At 33.9% G+C, this 23,572-nt stretch overlaps 1 long non-coding RNA gene across 1 annotated transcript; it reads left to right on the plus strand.

Moving 5' to 3' along the window:
• The first annotated feature begins 231 nt into the window (after window positions 1-231).
• On the plus strand, window positions 232-18,438 carry LOC143242802 (uncharacterized). The gene is made up of 4 exons (XR_013023254.1): window positions 232-702; window positions 6,583-6,603; window positions 16,853-16,954; window positions 18,158-18,438. It is a non-coding gene; the product is annotated as an uncharacterized LOC143242802 (long non-coding RNA).
• Window positions 18,439-23,572: the final 5,134 nt, after the last annotated feature.

The following is a 23,572-nucleotide window of genomic DNA, read 5'->3' on the forward strand; positions in this document are numbered from 1 at the left end:
CCAAGCGTGTTAAGGTGTGCGACTCGTAATCTGAGGGTCGCGGGTTCGCATCCCCGTCGCGCCAAACATGCTCGCCCTTTATCCGTGGGGCGTTATAATGTGACGGTCAATTTGTTGGTAAAATAGTAGCCCAAAAGTTGGCGGTGTGTGGTGATGACTAGCTGCCTTCCCTCTAGTCTTACACTGCTAAATTAGGGACGGTTAGCACAGATAGCCCTCAGTAGCTATGTGCGAAATTCAAAAGCAAAAACAAACTTTCCGAATTTCCGTTACGTTGCTATGATACAGTGACGCTTAACAATAGTTCTTGGACGTTGGACGTGCAGTGGTTGTTAAACTAGAGGTTCAGGTTTTTGTAAGAAGTTTAAAATAACCTTAATTTATGACATTAAAATGTTTTTATTATTAATTTCATTGATATATAAATCTTATTTTATTCTTTTAAAAAGTTGTATTTCTTTTTTATTACTTATTGACAAAAACAAGCCTATCATTAGACAAACCCTTAAGAACGTTTTGAATTGCAACAATACGCGAAGATGGTATGTAACGGAGATAATGCAAATAGAATTAAACAATTCCATAGTTTTCGGTTAATTTTAATTTTATTTCGGATATATTTCTGATGTATTTGCATGTTTCGTACAACTGTCTCAACTGACCAGAAGTTTGGATTTGAGCCTGGAAATTAATTACATGTTGGTATGTATTACATTTATGCTATTTGGCAATATGATTGATGCACACAATTTCCTTTTTTGTTTACATAAATACATTTTAATACAAAAACATAACATCAATTTTATTTATAATAACAGTTATTACTAATAGTTATTACAAATGATGGTTTATATACAACAGTTTTACAAACTTACAAACAATACTGAATCTTGTACCTGGCTTAGAACTGAATCTTTTATAGGCTAAGTCCATGCCGAACAAATTAATTCTAAGTTGTGTTGCTGCACCTCGCTTGCTCTAACGCCGTCTTTCTTGGCTGGCCCCACACCCCTTACTTTATGGGTGAAGATGTCACAGTAAGAATAATAACGTCCGAAATTATTCTCTGAAGTTGAATTATTTGTAATGTTCAAAATCAATAAACGCTTCTGGTTCATTTCTGTTGTTTCCGATTAATAAACGTTACTCACAGTTATAGCTTCCTAGGCCTATAGCACACTGACTGGTTACTGTCTCTCAGCTCTGTATAAGAATTAGGGAAGAGTGTACAGGATGTTCGGAAAGTCACTGTGCAGTTTTGTAATCATATTTTATTCAGTCTATTTCAAGCCAGCAACTGATAGCGGTGTTTAGGAACGAAGTAAGAAGGATCCAGGCCTGTATTGATGCCAACGGGGGTCACTTTCAACATTGTTTATAATTGTCATTGATATTTACCTCCTGTATTCTATATTGAAACATGTCTGTTAATAAATGTATAAGTGAACAGTAATAGCGTATTTTATATTTATCTGTGCTTAACAACTTATTATCCGTGGTTAATATGTTATCAATTATTGTAAACAATAAGACAGTGAATTAATATTTTACGTCGTGTTCGCCTCCCAGAAACTGTCAAAGAATGATTACACATACTCTTGTAACACATATTAGTATTAAACCTGTTACATTTTTAAAAACACTTTTTCTTCCTGATATTTGACTTTCCTTGATCATTAATATAATTTACTATTTCTATTTTACTTTTTTCTATAATATTTTCATTTTCTGCCTCGTTCAACTATTTTATTTTATTTCGTTTTGATTTCCTGTCACTGTTTCTTAACTCCAATAAGCCACCAAGTAACTCAGCAGCATGTTTTCGGACTTACAACACTTAATATCAGGTTGATGGACACAGCACAGATAGCCCACTCTGTGGCTTTATATGAAACTACAAACCAACAAACAACTCCAGTAATACTCATAAGGTCATCTCAAAGGTTAAAGATTAATTAATATTATATTTTAATTTCACCAAAATAATCCCAATTCTGAACTTCATTAACATATTATATCTTTAGTTGCCTTCTTTTATTACCTGTTAAAATTATGTCACGTTCGGTTTATTTACGGATGAAAAATCTCAATTTATTTCTGCCTTTGTCTGCTACAGATTTGTTAATCTTGAAATTTAGTTTCACATTTACTGTCCATTAATTTTGAAAGTTAAGAAGTTGATATAAGCTTCCTGTATCATACTTTATGTAATGTTCAAATATAATTAGACTGATATGAAATTCTGTGTAATAGTATTTTGCGCTTATAAAGTACCTTTTATCTTTATCCTTTGATACCATTCTGCCTGACGTCCATACCAAGTCAAACATATTCTTGTTTATTACGTAAAGAAGTAAAAAAACTTCTCAAACTATCAAAAGTTGTTAACTTTTCGAAACTGTTAATGCGGTCGTGTGGCTTTATACATCAGGGAATCTAGGAGGTTACGTGAGTCATGGTTTCAAAAACTGTTACCAGATGGCAATATCAGTAGGAGCAATTCGTGATGACGAGTAACCTACTTGAAGTAAAAATGTATCTCAGGACGCTGCTCCTCGCCAGTACAGTGGTATGTCTACGGATTTACAATGCTAAAATCAGAGATTTGACTCCCCTTGGTGGGCTCAGCAGATAGCCCGATGTGGCTTTGCTATAAGAAAAACAAACAAACAAATCTCAGGACAGTTGGTGTGGGTATTAACACTTTGCCAATAAAGCAGAGAACAACGTTTCGACCTTAGGTCATTTTCAGATTAAGAAAGATACAATATTTGTAGGAGTTGTATTACTAGGAGCGTTTTGATAGGGAGCGTGTCAGCGACAATCCTCTCACAGACCCAAACCACACTATTCTCTCACAGTTCTCAGGTGATGTTGCAATCTGGAATAGTGTCGAAAAACCAATAACAGCAACAAACAACCACTGCTAAACAATATAAAATTTTCACTGTACTGAGTGGATAATTAAAATAAGTGCGCACAAAATACAAGCCATATTATTTGCGAAATCGTAGAAAAGGTTTGGCTTGTTTTAAATTTCGCGCAAAGCTACACGAGGGCTATTTGCGCTAGCCGTCCTTAATTGTGTAGTGTAATACCAGAGAAATGGCAGTTAGTCGTCACCACCCATCGCCAACTCTTGGGCTACTCTTTTACCAACGAATAGTGCGATTAACCATCACATTATAACGCCCTCATGGGTAAAAGGACGAGCATGTTTGGTAGAACATAAAGCAAATTAATATTACAGTTATATCTAGACATGACTCTTGCAGGTAACAATATCAGCAAAATTCTTAAGGATTACTTTGACTCAAACTGCATACAACACATTAATAGCATAAAACCCAGAATTTTGAAAATAGCGAGTTACTTTAAGAATGTGAATGATAAAAAGAAGATTCAACAGAAAACATATTAAAACTTTACAGAACACACATCAGACCAGTCGTAGAATATGTTTGTATAACATGGATAAATGTATCAAAACACTCATCAACAAACAACATATACAACATTGTATTTTAACGCAAGCATATACAGTCCCACGATCAACAAACTCATATTTCTACACAACTGTTCAAACATGCCAATTCTATAAAACAGACTCCTGGATAACTCGCTTCAATATTATAACAGAAATATTAATTCAAATGAACTGATGAGCAAACTAGAGAGTTACATAATACATGAAGAATCTAGCTCTAAGTACCTCTCCCCTCTGAACGTCATAAATAAAAAACTTAAAAGTTCAAAAAGTGCTAGGCTAATTGAGTCGTAGATAGAAACGTAGCTCAATTTTAAAATTTTGTATATAAAAATAGGATTATGCGTTTGGGTGCATATGACTGTTTTCTGAACACAGACTAATAGTTCGATTATCCCATGAAAAGACTAAGTTAATTACAACTACGGACAATGGACAAAATTTAATATACTGTAATACAACAACAAAGTAAATGCTATTTAATTACCCAGGATTTAGTAGCAGTGCAGATAAAATAACAGTTCCAGAGAGGGAGGAAGAGGTATAGAGTAAACCTGTCCCTTTCTGGTCCGAAACATGGACTAAATCCAGATGAAGAAGAATAATTTGCTAGTGGATGTATAGTTCTAATAAGTGGCACCAGAGGATAGTGTGTTATCTACGTCTTCCTGAAAGGACTGTTTCGTGTCGCACTACTCATAAAATGTCCAAACTCAAAAAATGTATCACTAACTGTAACGTATTAATGTGTTGTGTTATTGTTATTAAGCAGAAAACTACCCAAACAGCTACCTATACCCTTCTCACCGAAAGTAACGAAACCCTATTTGTAGCGTTATTAGCCCTTTGTCTTATCGCTGAGCCAAGTAATGTAGTACAGTTGTATTCACCTGTTTCTAGACGATCGTATATGAAAGTATATATTCATACATTTAATGTTCTCAGATTTATATGATATAAATATATAACTAGAGCTTGACGGTTAAGTCTTTGTATATAATGTCAGCATGTTACACATATTGGTCAATTGCTTTTGCAATGTTTAGGAAGATTATGTAACAAACATTATCTACTTCTGCAATGTGATACAAAAAGTGATTTTGACTTTGTAAGTACATTTACCCTTTATTAATATTTTTATGAAGCTTGAATTAATATGTACATTTGTTATTTTTGTGTTGGAATTAAACTCACTATCCACTAGTTCTGATGAAATGGAGAAGCTAGAGAGATAGACTGTTTACAGTTTAGATTTCACTACATTCACTCTCAGCTATTAACATATAAGTAAACTTACAAGCTAAAGAAAGACACAATAACAAGTTATTTTATTATGTATGGTGAAGAAGGGGGAAATGTTTTCATATAATTAAATTCTTTTACATGTTTACAGATTATTTTATAATAGACATTTTGGGGGTATATATCAAGGGTCAAGTGTTCTCGTTCTAATGAAGATCAGTCTGGCCGTTTTTCTGTTATTTGTTCTTTTCACAGACACGATCAAAAGTACGTGGAAAGGTTCATTTGGTTTAAGTTTGTATTGCTCGAATTGGGATAAAGGATTTGCATAATTAAATAATCATCATTGTTCAATCTATTGTATTGTACATTACTCTAACATTTCTACAGAAGGTCAATCTATAGATTTCAACAGGTTTTTCAAATCGGTAAGCTGTTATAACAGGTAAAAATTATAGATAAAACTCCAACTCTATCATCTCAGGTGTTATCAATACAGATATTATTTCAAAATCTTGAAAAAAAAACAATAAAAACAACGTTTTTCCAGAGAATTATTGGTGTGGAGAGATTAAGTATGAAGGCTGTAAAATGTACATTCATAGAACCAAATCATTTGTATTTTCTTCAGTTTAGGGATGTTACAGATATTTCACAAAAATATGGTTTTGACACTAATAAAGGAAGATATGAAATTTATTACTAAGTGGTCCATAATTTTGACGGTAAGAAAACAATTTTTTAAATGGTATAAAACTTATCTGTTTGACGTTAAACGCAAAACTACACTAAGACAAGTATCATTGCCAGTGAAGATAAAATACTTCAAGTTAGGGAATGACATTAACAACCTCAGTTTTATTACTGCAGCTTTAGCTGTGTTCTGACAGACTAAAATTATAGAATGAATATTTCACATATTTGTTACACAGAAGAACCATAGATAATTGCCAGGGACACGTACCAAACATCAGACTTTATTCATAAGACACATTGCCAACAGTACTTCGAAATAAATTTCTGGAATGACATCGATAGTAACGGGAGGAAAGTTACATCTTAGTTTTACAGAAACAGATGTACAGGAAATATTTTGATATCTAACATCAAATATTAAGATATTTTGTTATTGAGTTTTTATACATTTTTTAAAACATATGTACATAACCAACCGATAACTGAAAGTTTTTTCTCACATATGCCGTTCTGATATCGACATATTCCGATAGTACTTTATCTAATTCAAGGACAAGATGTTTTTCAACGCATGATAATTCCCTCTTATATCCACCAACACTGTTTTCACGTGTACGGTTATATATACGAGTAACTCTAGCCCTTAATTATACACCACTCTGATCCATCTCTAGGATAGTTTCTCGTAGGTTTTACGGATGAACTTGATAAAGATCGCATCTCATCGTGGGTCGATGGTGGACTGAGAAACTGCGCATATCAAAGTATTAAATAAAGAAACCTAAACTTTTCATCAGTGAAGTATATGGTCTTGAATATGTTTTATATTGAAGAACAATCTACAATTCCTTCAAATTCATCCCTTAAACAGCAGCTATCATCTACTGATCCTGCTTTCTAGAACATTCCCACTGTTTAAGAGTTAAATAGAATATATTGAAACTTTAAAGACACTCCTAATAATCATTCGAGAATAAAACTATATCTGCTGTATAATTTACATCAAATGTCATATCCTTCATGTCTATAGCATGCTACTTTATGATTACTATATGACAGCATCTTTTAAAAGTAAAATGAGACTTGCGAGCTGAAAAGTGATGCATAAACAGGACCTAAAATCATTCAAATATAAAATGTTCTTTTCTGTTTTACAGGTCCAACAGGATTTGTACAAGGTGATAATAATTTTTCCTAGTTACTGAATTACAATTAAAGGTCCTTTTCAGGACCATCGAATCTTTAAAAAGATGTTACGATTACACATTTAATGTTTTATATCTGTGATCGACTTAGTTTTCAAGTTAAGTTGATGTACGTAAATGAATCGTGATAAATTCAGCATTTTAACATAAAAATAAATACAGTATTTATTCTAATACATCAAGCAAAATAGATGTGTGAGCTATCTAATTTCTATAAACATTTAACTTTCGTTAAAAGTAAAGGCAGAGGAGCTGCATAGTAACGCTATTAATAAAAGTGATGTCAAAACTGCCAAGATAATCACTGAAATTAATAAAGATGACATTCTTGATTATAAACACAATTTGAATATTATGCCATAATTTTCTATGGTTTACCTTATATTTACAAAGAAGGAGTTTCATTACGACCTATTGTTTTCGACAATTGAGTTTTCAGTCATACTTTACTGGGCTTTAGTTGAATTTTTAAAATGTTCACTATCATTGAATCTATATAAATAAATATCAGTATGTGTCTGTTTCTAATACGTCTCCACGTTTTTTGTTCAATTAACACCAAAGCTAACACGGTGATATAGCTCTATTTGTTGTTTGTCTGCAAACCATTAACTAGATAATCAGACCAACGTCTTGCAATTCCATCTTTCACAAATGCTAAGAGTTATCGTTAGTGTTTTTGGACAGTGTTTTCTGTGTATTATTATTCTCTGTTCTTATTGTATTATTTAATTACATAAAACATTATTGATTGTATCAATACCTTTAGTACATTAAGTTTCATGACAGTTGACAGCAAAAAAGAGAAGACCCAGGTGAATATTATATTCTATATTTTTCATATGTGTGTTTTATTTATTATTTATATCACTGAGTAAAATGTAACAAATAGTAACTTATGAGATAAGGTAAAGTAATTCTTTTAATATGGTATACTTGTGAGCAGCCCATGGGTTATTTAATTTTGGGCTTTGGTTTCAGTTTCGGAGCTCTTGTAAAAACAATCTTGTGAGGGCTGTTAACGTGTTTAGTTTGATTATTCTTTTTAGGTTTCTGTACAATAAGTTTATGTTCGCTTTGGCAACGTTTCAATTGACACGTGGATGTTAATTTTGAAGCTCTACCAATAACAAATTTGTTTCGGTTTTCAGTATTTTCAATAACAATAAAACGTTTCTCTGATGATGTTCTGGTTTACTGCCAAGTCTTACAGTAATAATTTTATCAACATTGTGAAAACGTCTAGTAGAGGGAGGCCTGATGTTCTTTGACACCTCCCTCTGGATACGTTCATCGTCTTTCACTTCTTTTGGTGTTTCTGTCTGAAGATGTAAATCATAATTAGTGAGGCAACAACACTCATCAATCGAAAAAATGTTTTAATAACAACAATCAGTTAATAAACATTTTAAAAATATATAATTTATTCTTTATGTAACAATCATTTTACTATTATATGAGTAAAACCAAATAAGTGTTTGTATGAAAATTGTAAGTTATGAAATTGATTTAAGATGTCTGATAAACGTTTTCTCGAAACTACGAAATATATCTCAAGCATTGTCCCAAATAGTGAGGAAGGTAATATAGAGCAGACAATACCTTTAAATAATGTTTAACATTTGTAAACTGTAATAAAAACAAAATATACACCATAAATGTTGGAAGCTACAACTACCGTAGTGGACCGATTATAGGGAGATCTCTAATATAATACGATCCATAGTATCAGAAACCATGGGAAAAAATTGAGAGTCACAAGCCCTTTTTTCAGGTCCACAAAAATCAATAGTATAACTGAACAGCCTACAGGTGGATTAGTTGCAAGATTAGCGTTGGCCATGAGCGAACATCTGGCACGCATGCGTAGCTGGATGCTATCTGTAAATTCGAGAATGCGATAGGTGAGAGTAGGGGTTTAAAAGACCTGCAGACAGCTGCAATTATAAGGCGACTATCAATCTTATGCCTAGTTATTAATCAAAAACATGGTCTTGTAATCGGTACTTCAAAACATCATACAATTAAGTTTGCTCCAATGTTAGTTACTTTTATTTTGACCCAAGATAATACTAAAGCCATTCAGTTCTCTGCTGTCGCAGACTTGAGTAGAATGTTATAACTAACAAAATATCCGACAATAAACACGTCATCGGCACATCGGCATCACAAGGTGATGTCATCGGCACACAGAAACTACCGCACAAGGCTGTTCAATATAGTTTTCACATGTACCTTCTAATCTGTATGTTACAATACGTGTTGCCGGTGCGGCAGGGGAAATACGTCTAATGAAAGAAATTGCGGCTTGTTTGCTCGGTTTCCAGTTTTATTACAGGCTGTTATTGCCCATTGTCGGCAAAAATCTGTTAAGGATGAACAATAAGACAATTATTTAAACGTGAAATATCACTTAAATAGACATAGCAAGAACTGTTGCCTGTAGGTAATATTTATATGCCCCGAGATGTCGGGCAGTTCATAATTTTGAACTCTGGACTGCAGTAGCCTATATACAGTGATCGTTCTGTACTGGTACACGTACACAACATATAATCAATTGTAAACTGCACTGCATGTTGAACTACTAAATAATGGGTTAGGCCTAGGTTAGAGTATCTTAATCCAACTCAAATATCTGAAGAATGAGTTGTAATCTCAACTTTAAGCTCAGTTTTGACCTGGGAACTTGAAATGAGCCAACAAACCATACATCAACAAAATAGGCATATTTCTGAAACTTTATCTGCATGCATGAATGCGAAAGTAAATTCAAAACAACGGCCTAAAGTTGGAAATAGTACACTGGAAATGCTACTGTAGTCCGAAATAATTTTGAATTATTTCAAAATGTTTTGAATTTACTTTTGCATCCATGCATGCAACTGAGAACGTTAAGCCTAGTACTCAGTACTAACTTTGCTTACTTGAACTTGTTGAACTCGTGCACGTTTCCAGACAATCCTAAATTGATTTTGTTGATTTGTCGGTTCTTTATACTAACTTTATATGAAGACGGTGCCACAGTACTGTACTACCACCAGTCGTATAGTGTATACATAACAAAGTTAATAATAATGTTGTCATACGTGTCGAAGTCTTACGCAATTTGACCTAAAAGGTCGAATTATCGTCTTTAGACTGCTTAGTTCAGTCAGTTGTTTTTCCAGCTTTTCAGAACATACTGATTTGAATCTACAGTCGCAAAATAGTTGAATAGTATGATACTCTTATTTTTCTGTAGATGTGACTAAATAAAGCAGTAAATGATGAAACAAAACAGTTCCACCACCTATAATTTCTTATACATAGTTATAGCAGAAAGAATGTCAGTTATCATAACATACAATCATCTTTTACTTGAAGTTTTATCAAGATTATGTGCTGCTCTTTACAGTAATATTTTGCAAACCAATGACGACTTGCTTCAGATACATAGTTAAGTAGTTTCTCGAAACTTTATTTACTCACCGAGCAAAAAAAAAAAAATGTGTTCTTAACAATGCAGAGTAAAGTCGAACATGGCATATCAGGACAATTACAAAAAAATTGACTAAAGTTGAGTGTGGCAGTGAAAGAGTTAAGGGCATTGTAGCTGGGGAAAAACTTTGTGGTGTCCTCTTCCCTTGGTGCGCTAAACATGTGCTTATTTTGCTTAATGGTTAATTCAGGGTTGAGGTCAAAAAGCTTTTCATTTGGTTTGAGAACAATTCTTTTGGAGGCACAGAGAGATCTGTCTGCACTCTTACTGTAGTAGTGGAACGAATTGCAGCAGCATACGTCCAGGATGAAGTAATGGACAGCAACTTTTGAGCCTAAAGTTAATTAATGTATTGAATTGTCTTCAAATGCTGCCCTACTTTTCTCCCAATACTTTAGGGCAAGAATAGAAGTAGAATGGGTGAGAGCCATTTCAACTGACGTAATGAGGGTCCATTTCACACTCATAGACCTCATGGTCCTTGCCACCACAATGAGCACACATCAAGGAACCACAACATGATGTCTTCGAGTGACCAAACTTTTGACACTGAAAAAATTTGAGAGGTTTTGGAATGTATGGTCGTGCCTTGCAATTAAGATAACCTGCCTTGATGGTGGCAGGTGCAAATAATGATGTAAATGTTAAAGTGAGAACATTGGTCAGCATCATAATTCCACCTCTGCAAATTGAGATATGCCTCACTGCAGAAACTCCTTAGGTGGAGAAACCAAAGAGGATCTATGACCTGGGATGCTCATCAAATCCTCAACAATAACTCCTCATGATGAATTCAAAATAGGATGAGGCATAACCTCAATAGGTATATCCCCAATCGCCTTTGAGTGTAAGGAGTTCACTGCATTTAGATGTGGATGTTTCCACCAATATGTTACCAGAGCGAAGCTTTTTGACTGACTTTTGAGAGCCAGCAAATCCTTCTATTTCCTTCTGAATGAAAAAGAAAGACATTTGCAAGAAAATGAGGTACAGGTGTTACAAATGTTGAAGATTGCTGCCCAAAATCTTCAAGACGTGGGCTGTTCTTCACTATTTTATTTAAGTTTTTATTTGGATGGTCCATAATAAGAAAGAATATTTTGGTGCTCACTGACCCCACCCGCCATGGAGTTCTACGACGGGATGGATTACAATGCCAAACAAGAACACTGCAGCAACACCAGGGTTTCATGAGCACTATACCCAAAGACCAGTGTCAGATAACATGTTCACAACACCTGTTGAGAACATCCAACACTAGTACTTGGTTGACCCTAGCCCAAGTGGATTAGCCAATTGACCTTAAGGGGCTATTCCAAGGTCGCCCATCTACAGGAATTCAAGGTCAAAATAGTGTGTTAGGGTTGAATCCCTCAAAACCAGGAACCTCTCCTCCCCTTTATAGGTCAACATGCACGACAAACACGTGTGTGGATGTTTAGATCCCAGAGAAGGTAAACTGAAAGAATAACCTTCCCTGGGAGGTCTTCTCACCACGTACAGGAATCTACACCGAGGGATCGATGTTAAGAGATGAAGTTTGATAATTTAATGAATGATAATTGTTTATTGATTCCTTCAACAGTGGTCTCAAATGTGTCCTCCTTCTTAACGATAAGATATATATATTTGTTACTATTACTCATTTTGGTCACTTGAAGGAAACACACGAAAATCTCTAACTTCTTATTTATAAAGTCAAATATAAAAAAAAATGTGTTTGGCTACTTTGTGGAGACCTAAATGTCTTTTGAATGTTGTAGGATTAACAATACTGTTATACAAAGTTTCTGCGTTTTTGTTTTTTTGTGTGTATGTGAAATGGGACGAGCAAAGTACTAAATCAGCACCAGATAAAGAAGTAATGGCCACCCGGAGTCAGCCTGATAGCAGGATAGAAAACATTGAACGTGAAAGTTTGGTTGACACAAAGAAAGTCCTGTTAGCTTCACTTCAAATTAAAGTGGGCTTGATGAATCAGTTTGTGAAGACCTCAGACAAAGACGTTAACTCTTTCTTTATGGACAATTTTTCAACCTTTTCAGAAGTTCCATTTAAAGAAAGGACTTTGTTTGGCCTCGGATTAGAAAATTGACTTTTGGCATTGTTTCACTGCATGTATATGTGCGTGTATAAATAGCTTGCATACAATAGATTGCATTTATTGTTAATAGGCGATTAAATGAGCAATATAAAAAAATAATGAATTAAATATTTCATTACGATTATTTGTCCAGGTTTTCAAATTGTTGTCATAATTGATAATACAACCCAAATGTACTTGGTATATTCCATCATTCAGAAATAATCCAAAATCAATGCCAATCTAGTCAAACATCATGGAAAATCGTGAAAAAAATTAAAGTAAGTAATGGTAGAAAGCTGAGTGTTTACACCAACAACGATTCAACTTCTACTGTCTTTCACTGTCTAAACACCCCCGCTAGTACAGCGGTATGTCTCCGGATTTACAACGCTAAAATCAGGGGTTCGATTCCCCTCTGTGGGCTGAGAGGATATCTTTTTGTGGCTTTGCTATAAGACAAATACACACTGTCTAAACCTCGTTTTGGAAACACAGTTACCATTAAATACCTCATAAAAGAAAGCAAATGGATAGAAGCTGGCCTCTAACATTTCGACTAATTGTACTCCCTACCTCCACCCTTCCAAAACAAAAAATATATAAAAATGTATACCCTACCATAATATGTGTGTGATTTTTTATGATTATTCATCACTGCTGACTGGATCACCATCACTGTTTGGATTTTGACTGATAAATGGGATATCCCACAGGCATTATCCATTATGACAATAAGTTTGTAACGTGAACCAATAAAAACAATGTGATACTGATATATATAAAGAAATTTGGGAATTAACCGAAATTACATCGTAAAACACATACATACGGAAATAGAAGTAAAACAAAAAAAACAAAACCAATATGTAAGTGGTACGCAAACACTTACCATAATGTTACTAACACCATGTTAAACATAATAATGGATATTTTAATTCTTTTTGTTTATATGTGGAGACATTATTAAATCCTGCGTAACTCCAATATAAAAGGTTACACTGGCAATGTCGGTATATTTGATATAGTAGAGACACATTCACCACTATCTGTAAATATTTCAATTTTTTTTAAGTTATATGTGGGGACATTATTAAATCCTGGGTGGCTCCACTGTTAGAGGTAAAATTTAACACTGGTCGTTGTTCCAGCAGTGTAGGTGTATTTGATACAGTAAACACATGGCCACCACTATCTGTATATATTTTCAATTTTTCACAAGCTTCATAATTTTTCTGTTGAAAAATCAACAGAATAAGTTTTATGTGGTTTTCTCAACATATCATAAAGGAATAAAATGTTTCATACTTTAAATTAAACGTCAGAAATATATTTCCATACATAAACATGAAAATCACGTGACTATATGTTTATACTTTTATATTATCACAGAACCAGTTTTATGTTTATAATTTAATATAATGTGCTTAAATATTAACATACAGCCCAGTTATGTTTTAATCATAATATATATATGTAATTCTCAACATATTTTGAACTTTCTCTGTTAATTTGTATAAAAGCAAATAAAATTATTTATGGCATCGTCAGTTCATCACTAGATTGATTTATAACGTCTACAAACCAAAAGGTAAAAGAATGTTTTATTATTCGCTCTGCTCCCCGATGGTACAGAGGCGAGCTTACATATTTACAACGCTGAAATCACAGGTTTGATTCTACTTGGTAGACAGTGTAGATAGCCTGATGCGGCTTTGCTATAAGAAAATACATTACAATTCACTTACAAAATCCTTCTTAACTGTATAGATAGCTTTTCTCCAGAGTTACACTATTCACTTCCAATATTCACAAATCTTGTAGAAACAATAAATTTCTTAATTCTACAAATTTTCGTTAAAAGAATAGATAAGCAAACAACTAACTGTAAGCATAAAAAGTGTTTTATTCATGGTGGAACATATTACATGTTTCAAGAATACATTGGTTTGTCTTCTTAAGACACAGAAGGCATATTTTCACTATTTTTTACCATCAGTAAAACACTTCTTTATGTTTATAAATCACTCTGTTCGCATACTGTTATAATTACACGATGTTCTTCACAATTAATGTATTTAGTTAAAATGTTATTGATCAACTTAAGGTATTATTCAATATTTCCTACCAGTAGTCATATCCAGTTAGTTTTAACGTCTTTACTTAAACCTAGTTTTTATTAAGTTCTTGTTCCACATTTTCAAGTATTTATCTTCATCAATCACCGTTGTTGTACATTTAACTTTTCAAACAACACTCGAACTACAAGTGTAAAAGTCTTATCTCTTTTCCCTTTCCTTAAGTTTCTGATAAAACATGAAAATAAGTTAAAAATGTATTATATCGCAATAAAAATAAATACATTAATAAAGCTATCAGTCACCATCGTCTTACTGACAAATGAATGTACATGATTTATAATATTGTCTTTACAAAATACAGATTATATCCTTTTCTAAGTTCTTGGTTAATTTTAAGCTAATCCAAACAGTTTTCTCATGATAAAATCTAAATTATGTTTTCCTTATTTGTAGATATTATTGGGAAATCAACTTCACATGAAACTTGTCCTTATTCTTAGTCTACACAAAAATCAACCAAGGGTATTTAAGTTAAGAGTGTTTTGGTCTCTGGATCAAGGCATCCCACTGTACTTACACGCAACAATCCTTCACAGATTCAAAATTATCTTAAATAGAGCATAATATATACAGAGCTATTCAATGTTTAATTCTGCACGCGTGTGAATAACTTATTTAGAAAATAAAATTACTTTGATTTTCTCAGATTCTAAATATACTGCGGTATACAGTATGTGAGAAGAAGATGAGGTATGACAGACATCAGAATTTTTAACGTTTCATCTAAAGTTGTCATGGCAACTGTGTAACACAAAACAAACCAAATCTACATCTGTTTCTCGCGATATCGATTGTAGAAAAATGAAAATAATCCACTTGACAAAGAAAACACACAGTAATAACTACATCGTTAAAAAACTATAGCAAGGCAAAATCGAAAGTCACCACAACCTGAACGGATAAAATTCCACACAAACAAAGCTCAGCCTTACTATGTAACTACTGGCATGTGCCTTCTTTCAAACAGTTAAAATATGAAACCACAAAATGTGCAGATAAAAAATACAGTTGCCTTTTATGCAAAATTTCGAATAAAACTATATACTACGTTATTCCTCCCATCAGCAGTACTGATACTGAATGGTATTCTCGAAACGGTAACTTTTAAAATGTGAACTTCAGATATCGTATTGAATCAGAATATGTTTCCCATACAGTTGCAACAGTCTGCAGTAATATGCAAATAAGTTGAACTTAATTCAAACTCGTAATATAACTTATGATATGTATAAAATTAATACATTTAATCTCACTTCCTATAATTTGTTTAGAACATTCGAGCAAAACTATAAAGCGCTATTTTTGCTAGCCGATCCTAATTTTTTAACACATATATTAGAATTGAATAACACTCACCGATTAATCTTGGGCTTTTCTGATTGAATATTTCGATGTGACCATCAACATTTTAACGGCTCTGAAGTTCGAAACACGGTTTTTGCGGCAACTGAACACGAGCCAGGGACATTCATGCTAACCACTAAGACAGTAGTGGTGAACTTCATAATATCGTTGATTTGTTTCTTACCCAGACTGTGGTCTGGGGTCTAAAATTATATTGCCGTTTAACATACTTTCAGAATGCTTGACAAATTGAAAATTTCAGTTATAGACTATTAACTGACGATATGGTTTCAAATAAAGAACTGAATTAATATTTTAAAACAATTTTTATAAACATTACAGAACTGGTTTGTTCGATCACGTTTTCGTTTTCTCAATTTGAAATTCCCACCTGTGAAATCTTTAGGTTCTCCACAACTCAACCACAATCGGAAACTTGTTGGGAAATTTATATGCAAAAACGGCTCGTTTGGGCTGAGAAAACACTTTTACATAGAAGAGCGAACAACGTTTCGACCTTCTTCGGTCATCGTCAGGTTCACAAAGAAAGAGGTAACTGACCGGAAGCTGACCACATGTTTGAAAGGGGTTGTGTAACTGTGTGTCGAAATGTAGAGGGCGGTATTAGATGTTTGAATATATAATTTTATTTATTTTATTTTATTAATATAGGTATAAAGGCGTTCCTTTATATTGGTTTATTTTGGGTTTAAGTTGTTGTATAAGTAAGGCTTCTTTAATTTTGCGTTTGTTTATGTTTGTTTCTTTATTTAGTATTTGAGTGTTTTCTATGGTTATGTTGTGTTTATTTGACTTGCAGTGTTCGAAAACGTGTGAAGGTGACTTTTTATGTTCTTTGAATCTGGTTTCCATTTTTCTACTTGTTTCTCCAATATAGAAGTCGTGGCAGTTATCACATTGTATTTTATAAATAATGTTGGTGTGGTGTTTGTCAGTGTAGTTTTTACATAGTATAGACCTCAGTTTTGTGCCGGGTTTTTGAATAAATTTGGTATTAATTGGAATGTCATATTTTGTTACTAATTTTTGCCAAATTTTGGTTATTTGTTTGCTGATGTCAGGAATATATGGTATACAGCAGTATATGGTTTCGTGGTTTTTTGATTTGTGAGCTGTATTTACTTTAGTTGGTTGATTTTGCTTTCTGTCTAGGTGGGTGCGTATAATGTTTTCTACGGTTTGTGGAGGAAACTTATACCATCAGAAACATAAGACGGATGAGAAGTAAGAAACAGTGAACTAATCAATAATGAAGTGAGTATATCCAATATTTTAACCTTTATTACAGACAAAACATGTACTTTGATAAACTGTACAGATGTTAGTATTTGTTAGTGAAAGGATAAAAGTGCATTCGAGTCCTTGTCAGTGAGATGACAGAGACAAAATTCGAATGTGCACTACAGCAAGAAGATATATAATTATAGAAACTTATACTTTGGTGATTAAAATTATAAAAATAAAGAGTACAGGTCAATTAAAGTTAGTAAAGATAAAACTGATTTAAATTTAATTAGAGGATATGTAAGAGAAAACTTAATCACACTTTTAAAGAAAATGAAAGAAAACCCTGTAAAACGCTGAAAACACAAAGGAACGTGAAAGTTTCACGATATTTTTAAAGTAGTTATTCGTTTTTCAATAGAAAAGGTCCGGCATGGCCAGGTGGGTTAAGGCGTTCGACTCGTAATCTAAGGTTCGAATTCCGGCCACACCAAACATGCTCAACCTCTCAGCCGTGGGAGCATTATAATGTGATGGTCAATCTCACTATTCGTTGGTAAAAGAGTAATCCAAAAGTTGGCGGTGAGCGGTGATGACTAGCTGACTTCCTTCTAGTCTTACACTGCTAAATTAGGGACGTTTAGCGCAGATAGCAATCGAGTAGTTTGAGCGAAATTAAAAACAAATCGAATAGAAAACAAAGTGCATTACAAAACCCAAGCTACTGTTTTCTTCCAAAATCTCTAGGTGTCTGCCAGATCGTATCTGTTTTAAAAAGATGTATAAATACTTTATCTGTGGATATAAAGTTTACTACAAATATATACATGAGTCGAGCATACAAATCTGAACACCTCAGGAAATAGTAATATTATTTGAGATACCCACAGGTCTTACATCTCTTGCTACACATAGCTTTGTAGGATATCAGCTCTTTCGAAATTACTAAAGGTAAATCCATAAGATGCCAATGGATATCTGTCCAGTTCAGCTGTGTGAATGTGTTATATTGCAAACAGACACTATCAATGTGAACTCTTTGACAAAATTGTCCATTTTATTAGTCCATTACTCTGTATTTTACCTCCCAGGTGACTTAGGTTACCGTGGTTATAACGAGGCAGGAAAACAGTTTTTTTCTATAAAGATGGATACAACTTTTTTTAGTGTGGAAGATCTAAAATATTTGTTGCTTACAGGTGTTTTTAAACTCGTAAATGTTGTTAATTTTAGAAGTCACACAACTATCTAGAGGTGGAGTTAAAAGAATTGACAAGAAAAAAGTCGGTTCTACTGTAGAAGAACAGGATCTGGAACCTTTACCAACTGTATAATCTTAACGTTGTATTTACTCAAAAGTTGACGAATGAATTTTCTCATTAATATTAGTTTTAAGTAAACTTTTAGCTTAATTATTTTTACTTACGTAAAATAAGATATTTGAACATTTTTTCTTGGAATGGCTATAATGATTCTCTTTTAGTGTGTTTACTAAACGTTTATTTCTAAACATTTATTCAAACGAATCTTTACTTCTAGAGCCTGAAACTCACACCAAAAACACCTTAATTAGTCTAATGGTGGTTGTAATGTTGGTTCTGCTAAATAAATATAATTATAGAGCAACTAGCGTGTGAACAATGAAATATAATAAGGGTGACTTATTTTACATAAAATATTTTCGTTGCACTAACACAAGGATAAGATAAGAAAATCGATATTCTGATCAAAGTAGAAGAATGAGTACCTTTATGTGACTACAAAACTGATATAACTCTTGGGGAATTAAAGAAACTATGTTTTATCTTCTCCCTTCACATTCAGCGATCATTGTGATTATGTGTATTTTTATAGGAATTAGAGAACATTGTATAATGAAATATTATGCTATAATTATATGTGTAGCAAAAACAACAACTATTTAATGATTTATGATTTTGGTATAAAATATTTTCTCACATTATTTTAAAATTTAATCGGATATATAACTTCTCATCCCCCTACTTTACAAGTCCCTGTCAAGCTACTGTTTGTTAACGTAATGAATAACACGTAACGTTGAAATATAAATCTACATGATATAGGGGTAAGGGGAAGCTGGATTTACCAAATATTCACAAACAATTAAACAGTAAGAAGTAAATCTTAAAAAAAGTAAACTAATAAAAATATATCACATTTTCTTGGACGATTTTGTGAGACCACACGACAATGAGATTTGTAATGATTTATTTTTAAATCTTTTTTCATTGAAACTCTACCATATGTTTCCAATAAAAAGAAAACAATATCACCTTGACCTCTCTAGAACTCCTGTTGCGCATGCAAATGCCGGTAATATCGTTTGTATGATATCAGAATTCATCAGGTCGTAATTGAAAAACATTTGATAAAATGGTATGGGGGGCAGTAAAAAACATTTGTGAAAAGATAAACATTCTTAGTGTTGAGTAATGACACACAAGTACAATAGATTCCACCTCACCAGCATGAAACATTATTTACTATCATAAATAATAGCCTGTATAGCGTTACTATATGACACCACTTGTGTCATATTTACTCTCCTGTCTTTTGTCTATGTAAAACTTAAATAATATCAAACAGCTAACTTATTTTTCATAATATGTCTATGGTGGATTAGAAGTAGAACATTTCTCACATTTTTATTTGATTTTTTTTTTTTTTTTGCTTTGATGCATGTGGAAATGTGAACATTCAATATGATTTTTGTCAACATGTTTGTAAACGTATCGTGGGTTCTTGGATAGTTTCCCCTTCATCTTCTCTCTTCATTTCACTGAATTTACACTCTCAAGCTATTGCACGGGTTGGACCCCTTTATATCCGGTACTGTCTGTGGTGTAGTTTGTACAGTATTCAAGCTGAGAGATGACTTAGAGTGTTGTATGAGTTACCATGACTTCCTTATTTGTTCGAGTTTTTCATTCTTCTTCGTGTCTTAATTATCCTTGCAAAACGTCCCGACTGGTACGGCGGACTAACTGCTTGAAACCGGATTTTGATATCCGAGGTGTGCGGAGCACAGATAGCCCATTGTGTAGCTTTGTGCTTAATTCCAATTAATCATTCAATCAATCAGTATTTGCAAAATTTATCCTAAGTCTGCTGTATATTAACGATCCTTAAACTTTAACCTGCAGAGCATAAATTTCCTTTATATACTCTTCAAAAAAAGAAACGCAAAAGGGATATTTTGTTATTTTAAATAGAAATATATGTAATAACGTTACAAGCTCAAAGTATGTGATGTTACACGTGTTAATGCACTGATCGTCAGACCAAAGTGACAATAAAAGTTGTGCACTTTGAAAACGGAGGAAAACATCGGATTTTTCGCCAAAACGCATGCGTGACCAATAAATTTGTTGCATGTTCTGCAAGTGCAACATGTGCAAAATCCCTATAAAAGTGACGGGTTCTCGGTTTCCATAGCTCAGTGTTAAGCCACCGACACGCAATACAGCTTCGCCAAGACTGACTGAAGCACAACGCAACAACACCATTGATCGCTTGGAAGCAGGCGAATCTCGATCAGATGTTGCCAGAGCTGTGAATGTCCACCAAAGCACCATCACAAGGCTATGGAATTGTCACCAACAACATGGATTAACTCGTGACCGTCCACGATCTGGCAGACCTCGTGTGACCACGCCCGCACAAGATCGCTACATTCGGTTACGTCACCTTCGGGATAGGACCACCACTGCGACGTCTACTGCCTCAAGAGACCTTTTGCACATTCGAGGGAATCTTACGGCTCAACGATACGTCGACGAGATTCTAAGACCCCATGTGAAACCCATCATGGTGAACTTCAATGACGTTTTTCAACATGACAACGCCCGTCCTCACACATCCCGACTCACCACTGTCTTCTTGAGACACCACAACATCAACGTTCTTCCCTGGCCCTCCAGATCACCACATTTAAGCCCCATCGAACATCTTTGGGACGAGTTCGACCGACGTCTGCGACGGAGACAACCTCAACCGCAGACTCTACCTCAGCTTGCAGCAGCTTTGCAGGCTGAGTGGACAGCCATTCCACAGGATGTGATTCGTCATATCAACGCTTCCATGGGCAGGAGATGCCAAGTAGTTATTGATGCTTACGGGAGGCATACTCGTTATTGACGTTGAGTGACGTTAAACTTCAACCAATGAGCGTGGACTTCGCCTTTGCAGACTTTGGATGTTCAGCAGTGAATGTGCAGTTTCACACATGTCAAACAGAACTACCTGAAATAAACTTGTTAACAAGTTGTCTCATATTTTGCCTTTTGCGTTTCTTTTTTTGAAGAGTATATTAAGTAAAGTATCTGAAACCAAGTGATTCATCAACAGTTACCTAGAAATATCTGTTTCAATGAAATCCAAACCTCATCAGTAAATTGTGACTATTAAAAAAGATAAAAGAAAACAAGAGTTGTGGTATTTTATGGATGGTGTTTTTGATCATACCACTATATTTTATTGAAATTTCTAGAATATTTAAAATTGGTGCCATTCACGTATTGTTGAGAATTATTCATCCAAACAAGCTGTTTAAAATGATAAAAACTTGAAACCTAATTTACCACTTGTCATTGAGTTACACTGATTACAAATAATTCCACTTGCCATTTTCAAAGTTGTATGTTAATTACATTTTTCTTTAAATTCTTTTTACTTTTGTGTAATTTAAACTTGTCTAGGTTTTAAAATGGATTCATGCTATTAAATGAGTAATGGTTACATGAAGCTACAAGCCATGTCCTTAAACAATCTTAGTATTTTCGAAAACAGAGGGCCTGGCATGGCCAAGCGCGTAAGGCGTGCGACTCAAAATCCGAGGGTCGCGGGTTCGCGCCCGCGTCGCGCTAAACATGCTCGCCCTCCCAGCCGTGGGGGGCGTATAATGTGACGGTCAATTCCACTATTCGTTGGTAAAAGAATATCCCAAGAGTTGGCGGTGGGTGGTGATGACTAGCTGCCTTCCCTCTAGTCTTACACTGCTAAATTAGGGACGGCTAGCACAGATAGCCCTCGAGTAGCTTTGTGCGAAATTCCAAAAACAAACAATCAAAAACAGAGTTTAAAAATTTCTGAGAAATATTTTCTCTATCGTGACTCAGGAAACTTTTAAAAGTAAAGATATCGTAACTTCTAGAAGCGGGGTGAATGATTCTCATGTTGTCAATTTGTACCCACTTCTTCTGGTTTTTGACTAGGATTCTTCTTCTGTTTGTTTCTACTGTCCTGTCACGGGTGTTGATACATAATTGACGTAAGAAACGTCTTTCATAGCTGTGTTGAATTTCGTTTACTATTTGTTTAATGGCTTTAGTGAATTCATTATAACTGTTTTTGCATTTCTGATTTCTTCCTAGTTAACTTGTAAAACTTCGTACTTCAAAGTATTAATAGAGATTGTTTGAAGCATGGCCAGGTGGTTAAGGCACTCAACTCGCAATCTGAGGGTCGAGGATTCGAATCCCCTTCACACCAAATATGGTCGCCCTTTCAGCTGTGGGGGGGCGTTATAATGTGACGGTCAACTTAACTATTCGTTTGTAAAAGAGTAGCGCAAGAGTTAATGGGAATGACTAGTCTTACACAGAGAAATAATAGAAACAACAAATGTTTAGTCGTGGTCTCCGCTGATGTTTTCGTGCACTTGGAAGTTGGATATGCGAGGTATTAATTCATATAGAAAACATTTTCAAGTCTGGTATAAAGTAATGTATTATAATTATGATTGAGCGTGAAATGTTACTGTTAGATTTACACCGAGTCTATTTTTTGTTTTAATCATGTAAGATGGAGGATTTTATTAGTACTTATTTGAATGAGGCCCGTTTCAGAGTAGTGGAAGATAATTAATATAAGCAGCATATAAAAAATGGCTATTCCTCTTTTGTTTGGAGACAATGTTGAAGTTAGGACACTATTATCGTTTAGTAATGTTTCACTAAACTTTTATTTTGGTAACTTGTTTTTATTACAGCAGGTTAAATCTTTTTTATTTATATTAATGTCAGGTTATCATTTGGATTTAACTTTGTGTAAAAGTGATGATAACGAGCAACTTCAATTCTAGTTAATTTTTTAAGGTTTTCTATTTAATTTCTTTCGTTTTGGAAGATGTTTTTAATGGAGGGATACACCCACCTGATAAGAGCTTTTGTCTCGCTCTTACAAGTTTCACACAAACTGTTAAAATAGTTATCTTTGGTTTGCGTTTTTAAAATACTAATACATATTTTTTTGCAATATGCTCCACTTTACATTGATCTTTCCCACATAAAGTGAGTAACCCAGTACAATAGTTGGCTAGGACGATATGAACCTATTGGATCACTTCACCGACATTCAATAAATCAATCTTCAATCTCAGTTATTAAGTTATATGATGTATTGACGGTACTTGTGAAAATATCTGAATTTCAACTGTAAATATAAAGTACCAGATGTACTTCATTCTATTACTGTGCTCTACAGCTGACGAGTTAGATGGTCGTGTAATTATTAAAAAACACCTACTCTTGTCATATTGTAAATATTAATGAAAAATTCAAAATGAGAAATATATTTTTGGTTTGCAGTTTTAATAATTTCGTATTAGAGGATTTGTAAAGGAAAAAT

This window comes from Tachypleus tridentatus, unplaced genomic scaffold (assembly GCF_004210375.1).
Source record: "Tachypleus tridentatus isolate NWPU-2018 unplaced genomic scaffold, ASM421037v1 Hic_cluster_2, whole genome shotgun sequence".
In the NCBI taxonomy this organism is placed as follows: Eukaryota; Metazoa; Arthropoda; class Merostomata; order Xiphosura; family Limulidae; genus Tachypleus; species Tachypleus tridentatus.